This window comes from Leptonychotes weddellii, unplaced genomic scaffold (assembly GCF_054177405.1).
Source record: "Leptonychotes weddellii isolate Sample4059 unplaced genomic scaffold, ASM5417740v2 HiC_scaffold_3071, whole genome shotgun sequence".
Classification (NCBI taxonomy): Eukaryota; Metazoa; Chordata; class Mammalia; order Carnivora; family Phocidae; genus Leptonychotes; species Leptonychotes weddellii.
Window position 1 is genome coordinate 6,978 of NW_027903667.1, and position 5,916 is coordinate 12,893.

A 5,916-nucleotide genomic window follows, 5' to 3' on the forward strand; every position below is an offset into this window, starting at 1 on the left:
CAGAAGCCCACTCAAAGATAAAAAAAAGAAACAGAACTGCATAGGGAAGAGGAAATGAGTCCTGAACACGCTGAAGTTCATGCCCAGCCAGGGGTCAGTGCCTTCGGTGTGTGCTGAGGACAACTGGAGCTGGCTCTTCTGTCACTAGCAATCAGGAGTCCTAAGTGCCCCATGCATACAAGGAAAATGCCCTGCGGTAAGTGAGGCAGGAAAATCACATGGTAAATCATTCGCTCTGCAAAGATTATAAAGACCCCCTTCCCCTGGGAGAGCCCAGGGGACTCCTGGGCTTTCACATTATTTTCCTTCTCAGGGGTGAACCCCCTGGTTCCCCACCCCTCAACTCAGCTGCTTCCTCTCTCTCTCCTCTGTCTCTCTCTCTCTCCCCAGTTAATTTTGACCACAGCAGTGCATGCTCCTGAAAGACCTTCAGGGCATTAACTAATAAGATACAAGGAATTAAAGTCTGTGAAAATGTCTAGCTGGCTTTAAAGGAGCCCCCAGTCCCCGGATGGGGCAGGAGAAGAGCCCCACCCCCTCCCTTAGAAACTCTTGATGACAACAAGCTCACTCTCTATATTTTCCACTCCACCAACGGAGACAGCCAGGCGCCCCGACAAATACTTCTTATTTAAATTGTCATGTCCTAATCTAAGGGTGTTTCGGAAAAAGATTTAACTGGTACGCCATTTCACAGAAATTATTGTCTGAGATGAGGCCAAAATTTTTCAAAAGGCCACCAGGTAAAATTAAAATATTAAATAAATAATGGCTCAACGATCTATCGTAAAGACAAAAATCATACAGATGGTGGAGAAAGGAAGGGGATTTGGTAAGCTCTGCCCTCAGTGATCGCTCTAACATCTTCAAAGGGGTCTGTTGCTCTGGACCACTTCTCTTCAGAGTATTCAGTTTTCCTTTCCTTGCTTTCCTCTCTTACCCACCCCCAGCAGAACCCAGAAATGTCACCAGTGGCTATGTAAAAATAGTACCTAGGCAGCTGAACTTACAAGAACTTCCTAAACTATGCTGAAAGAACAGGGAGTCACATTATTAAATGCGCCACAGCGGTGATGTACGTTTTACATGATTCTAACATACACATCCCATGTAGGCTTCACAGCAGGGCATAGAATAAAAGGCTCATCTTATTGCAGCATGGTTTACAATGGCCAAGATATGGAAGCAGCTCAAGTGTCGGTTGATAGATGAATGGATAAAGAAGAAGTGGTATATATATACAATGGAATATTACTTGACCATCAAAAAGAATGAGATTGCGCCATTGGGATAACATGCATGAACCTAGAAGGTACTATGCTAAGCTAAATAAGTCAAACAGAGAAAGACAAATACCCTATGATTCTACTCCTATGTGGGATCTAAAAACAAAAACCACAAACAAATAAATAAACAAAAAAGCAGAAACAGACCCATAAATACAGAGAACACACTGATGGTTGTCAGTGGGGGCAGGGGGATGGACAACATGGGTGAAGGAGAGTGGAAGGTACAGGCTTCCAGCTACAGAATGAAGAAGCCCCTGGGATAAAAGGTACAGCATAGGAAATACAGTCAGGAAAACATAAAAACAAATCAAAGGCTCATCTGTTCCCTACTTTGTTTGAGTCTGGTCCAACACTCTTTAAAGGAAGAGTGGTGGGAATAGCGGTACTAGACGCCACAGTGGGAAAGTCCTGGAGGGGAGGGTCAGCGCAGGGGGGACGACACTTCCCACGCTCAGGGGGGTCCCTGTCTAGTCAGAGGGAGGATGGCAAAGCCACGAGACCTGTTTTAACCACAATTCTTGAGCCCGAGTGTGGGCACCCTGCAGTTCCCCTTATAGGGTAATGCTCCAGGGACCATACATATCTATGTTTCTGTATCTTCACCTATTGCAAAGCCAGGCAAAAGAGCCTCTCAGATCACAGAAGTACATCTTAGAAAAAATAACAGACGTGGAGTCTTAGAACTAGCTGTCACCCCCAGGGATGCACCGGAAGTAAAGCCGAAGCCTGAACGTCAAAGTCAGAAAAGCAGGATTCAGATCCTGACTGTCTCGTTCACCGGCTGCATGATGTTGGTTGACTTATTTCTTCTCTCCTTGGCTCTACTTTCCTCATTTATAACAGTAGATTAGCACACCAATCTCCCCGAGTTCTTGTGACGATTGAGCTAGATTATTTTATGTAGAGCCCTTGGCTCACGGTTGGCAAATGCTGACTGTTCATTCCCTCGTTCCCTCCTCCTTCCCCCCTCAAATGTACAAGACCGTGGGAGGAAGGGGAGTTGGTGGCTGCTACGAGGGGGTGGGGTGGGGGTGCAGGGACAGCAGGGTGCTTGGCTGTGGTTTTTTGTGGGGACAAAGCTGCAGCTATCCTCCCCTTAGAGACAGGAATGCTTTGCTGTGCTCTCAGGGATACCAGCTGCTTGACACCATCTGGCCTTGAGGAGCAGACCTCACGGAGTGAGACAGGTTAGGCAAAGCAGAGAAATCTGGGCTGAGACTGGTGGCCAAGGCTGTGCTTCTCAGTCTGCTCTGCCTAGGGGCCTCTCCCTTGCCAGAGGAAACATTTTGGATTCTCCCTCCTATGGTCGCTCTCTCCAGCCCGCAGGCCTGTCTGGCAACCAGACTCCAAGTGCTGAGCTGGGCTGTTGGCTGGTCACATGCCTTGGGCGCCATCCGGACTCTGTGCAGTCTGGATGGATGGGTCAGCTACTGTCATGATGTGGGGCACCTGATTCAAGGGTAGAGATGTTTGCAGGCTTAGTCTCTTTTATGATTATTAGAAACTGAATATATGCCGAGACCAAAAACCAGAGCAGCAGACTGAGAGGGGACCCGCGACCTCACCCCTTGGGGATGGCTACTGTAAGTGAATCTAATTTATAAGCATCTCAATGCTCCCTGTGAAAAACTCAATTCCTCTGTACTCTTATTTCTTTTACAAAGTTTTCTTTCAGTCTAATGAGACACCTGGCATGTGTCAGGATAACCCAAGGCTCTTTGTTCTGGATGCACCCCACGTTTTGGAGGTGAAAGTGAAGCCCTTCTGGAGGATGGCACTGGGTCCCAGGCCCATGCGTGCCCTTCAGAGGCCAGTGCTGGGGAAGGGTGTCCATCACATGTTGTTAGGAGCCAAAGAGCTGGCCCTTCCTCTGACGCAAGAGCCCAGCAGAGAGGAGGGATGAGGGTTGCCGCATCTAGATTTCTGCCATCAGAGCAGGATGGGCAAAGACAGATGGAGAAATGCACGAAAGAATCCCCAGCGATCCTCACCTCTCCACTGCCTCCTATTAACAGACTCTGGGCATCTCTCCCAACTGCAAGGCCTCTCAAGGGCAGTCCATCCTGCTGGCCTCTGCATTTCGAAGAAGTATGGGGTGGGGTTCATAATTATTCCATATCGCTATGAATTAGAGTAATATTCAATTAGTACATTGTGCATTTCAATGACTTACTCATGATGCATAATTGATAAAGTTTTGTGTACACGGCTTTGCTGAGTCACTTCAAAAGTTTCAAGGCCCCCGATGACGACTAGGCTTTCTCTTGGCCCTTGGCGTCCTTGTAAGCTGCTCTTCTGAGTGAGGCCTGTTCCACAAATAGCTGGTAGTTCTTGCAGGGCCCAGGCCTGTGACTTTCAAGGCAAAAATGGCTGCCTCTCAGCTGCTGAGAAGCCAAGGCAAGTCCTTGTATTCTTGCTGCCAACTCAGGAGGGCAGGAGAGTGTAAACAGCAGGTGTGGGGACCGGACCTTGTCCTCCAGGAGCTAAGAGAGCAGAAAGAAGCGACTAGCTGAAGCAGCTCCACAGGGAGCATAAGGGGGCGCCGGGGCTTGGGGGTCTCCCCGCCTGTCCTGTGCTTCCAGCCATGGCCTCGGGGAGGGAACAGCTGGATGACTGGCTTCCCGTCATGCAGTTTCCTGGGCTGCCCTCACGTCACAAGACGGCAGCCCAGGCAGGCTGAGCAGGCGGAAACACTGGGCCCAGGGCAAGGCCCTCTTTGGGGGCTGTATTGGCTCACTGGGGCTGCCACAGAAAAGTACTGCAGGCCAGGTGCCTTGAAAAACAGCAATTTAGTTCCTCACAATTCCAGAAACTACAGGTCTGAGATCAAAATGCGGGCAGCGTTGGCATCTTTGGAAACCTCTCTCCTTGGCTTGTAAATGGCTGTCTGCTACCTGTTCTTCCCTCTGTGTGTGTCTGTGTTCTCATCTCCTCTTTTTACAAGGTCCCCGGTCCTGTTGGATGGGAGCCCAGCCCATGACCTCAGTTTAATTCAATCACCTCTTTTAAAAGCCCTCTGTCCACATTCTGAGGACGTCCACATACAGATGTGGGGGCAACAAAACTCAGCCCATCCCAAGGGCTCCCTCTCCCCGGCGGCAAGATTTCCTCTCACTCCGTGAATGTCTCACCTGGGCCTCCTCCGTGCTTCGTCCAGAATCCCAACAAGGGCTGGGTGCTGTTGGAATCCACAATAAGAGCTGTGGGAGAAGACGCGTTAGCAAGGCCAGTTTGATCCCCTTTCTCTCATGAATCTAACAGGAAATCCAGAGAGGCTCCATGTGGGCAGTACGAGGAAAGGAAAGGCCCAGGAGCAGGAGGTGTTGAACAGCTCTGTAGGCTGAAGGTCGCTTCTGACCCGTCTGCTGGGGGCGTCTAAGCCACTGAGGACCCGGGAACACTTTGCAGATCCAGTCTTGAGCTGCGGCCGCCCTGGGGTCTGGGTTCTGAGGCTTCAGAGCAATGAGGCATGGATCCAGAGACTAAAACCCTTGTTTGAGATGATCCTGCTGTGCATCTACCACTTGCAAAAAACAAAAGCTACCTCGAGGGTGGTATAGATTTTATATAAGCAACATACGTGATTTTTAATTTTCTAGAAGCAGCACTAAAAAAAATTTGAAAGAAGCCAATAAAATTAATTTTGACAAATATATTAATTATATCCCAAATATTTTCATTTCAATATGTAATCAATATGAAAATGTTTAATGAGATTTATATATACTTATCTATAAATACAATATTATATATTATTAAATATAATTATATGTTATAAATATAATACAAATATATACTATATAATAAATTATGATAATATAATATTATTATTATCTATAATATATATGTAAAATGATAATATATCTATTTGTGCATCTCTAGGGGACCCTGGAGTGGATGGAGGCCTCCTGTCCACCAGGGATACAGGTAAAGCCATTCTCTGGATCATGCAGGTCCTAAGGTCATCTTTTTCTCTGCAACTTAATTTGAGTGATCGGGGTGCCTGGCTGACTCAGTCGGTAGACCGTGTGACTCTTGATCTTGGGGTTGTGAGTTCGAGCCCCACGTTGGGTGTAGAGATTACTCAAAAATAAAAATCTTTTAAAAAATAAATAGGGCCGGGGCGCCTGGGTGGCTCAGTCATTAAGCGTCTGCCTTTGGCTCAGGTCATGATCCCGGGGTCCTGGGATCGAGCCCCACATCGGGCTCCCTGCTAGGCGGGAAGCCTGCTTCTCCCTCTCCCACTCCCCCTGCTTGTGTTCCCTCTCTCGCTGTGTCTCTCTCTGTCAAATAAATAAATAAAATCTTTAAATAAATAAATAAATAAATAAATAAATAAATAGGGCCTCCTGGGTGGCCTAGTTGGTTAAGCGTCTGCCTTCGGCTCAGGTCATGATCCCAGGGTCCTGGGATCGAGTCCTGCATCGGGCTCCCTGCTCGGCGGGAAGCCTGCTTCTCCCTCTCCCTCTGCCCCTCCCCCTGCTTGTGCTCTCTCTCTCTCACTCTCTCTCTGTCAAATGAATAAGTGAATAAAATCTTTAAATAAATACATAAATAGAGTGATTCTTTTTCTCTAGAATCCCAACTCCGAGGATATGTCCTTGGAGCACAAGGACATATTTGCCTG

At 47.8% G+C, this 5,916-nt stretch overlaps 1 long non-coding RNA gene across 1 annotated transcript; it reads right to left on the minus strand.

The window, feature by feature from the left end:
• Window positions 1-570: 570 nt before the first annotated feature.
• Window positions 571-5,075, minus strand: LOC145719121 (uncharacterized). Its single transcript, XR_014142194.1, has 2 exons — window positions 4,421-5,075; window positions 571-3,772 (listed from the first exon to the last, which is right to left on the minus strand). It is a non-coding gene; the product is annotated as an uncharacterized LOC145719121 (long non-coding RNA).
• Window positions 5,076-5,916: the final 841 nt, after the last annotated feature.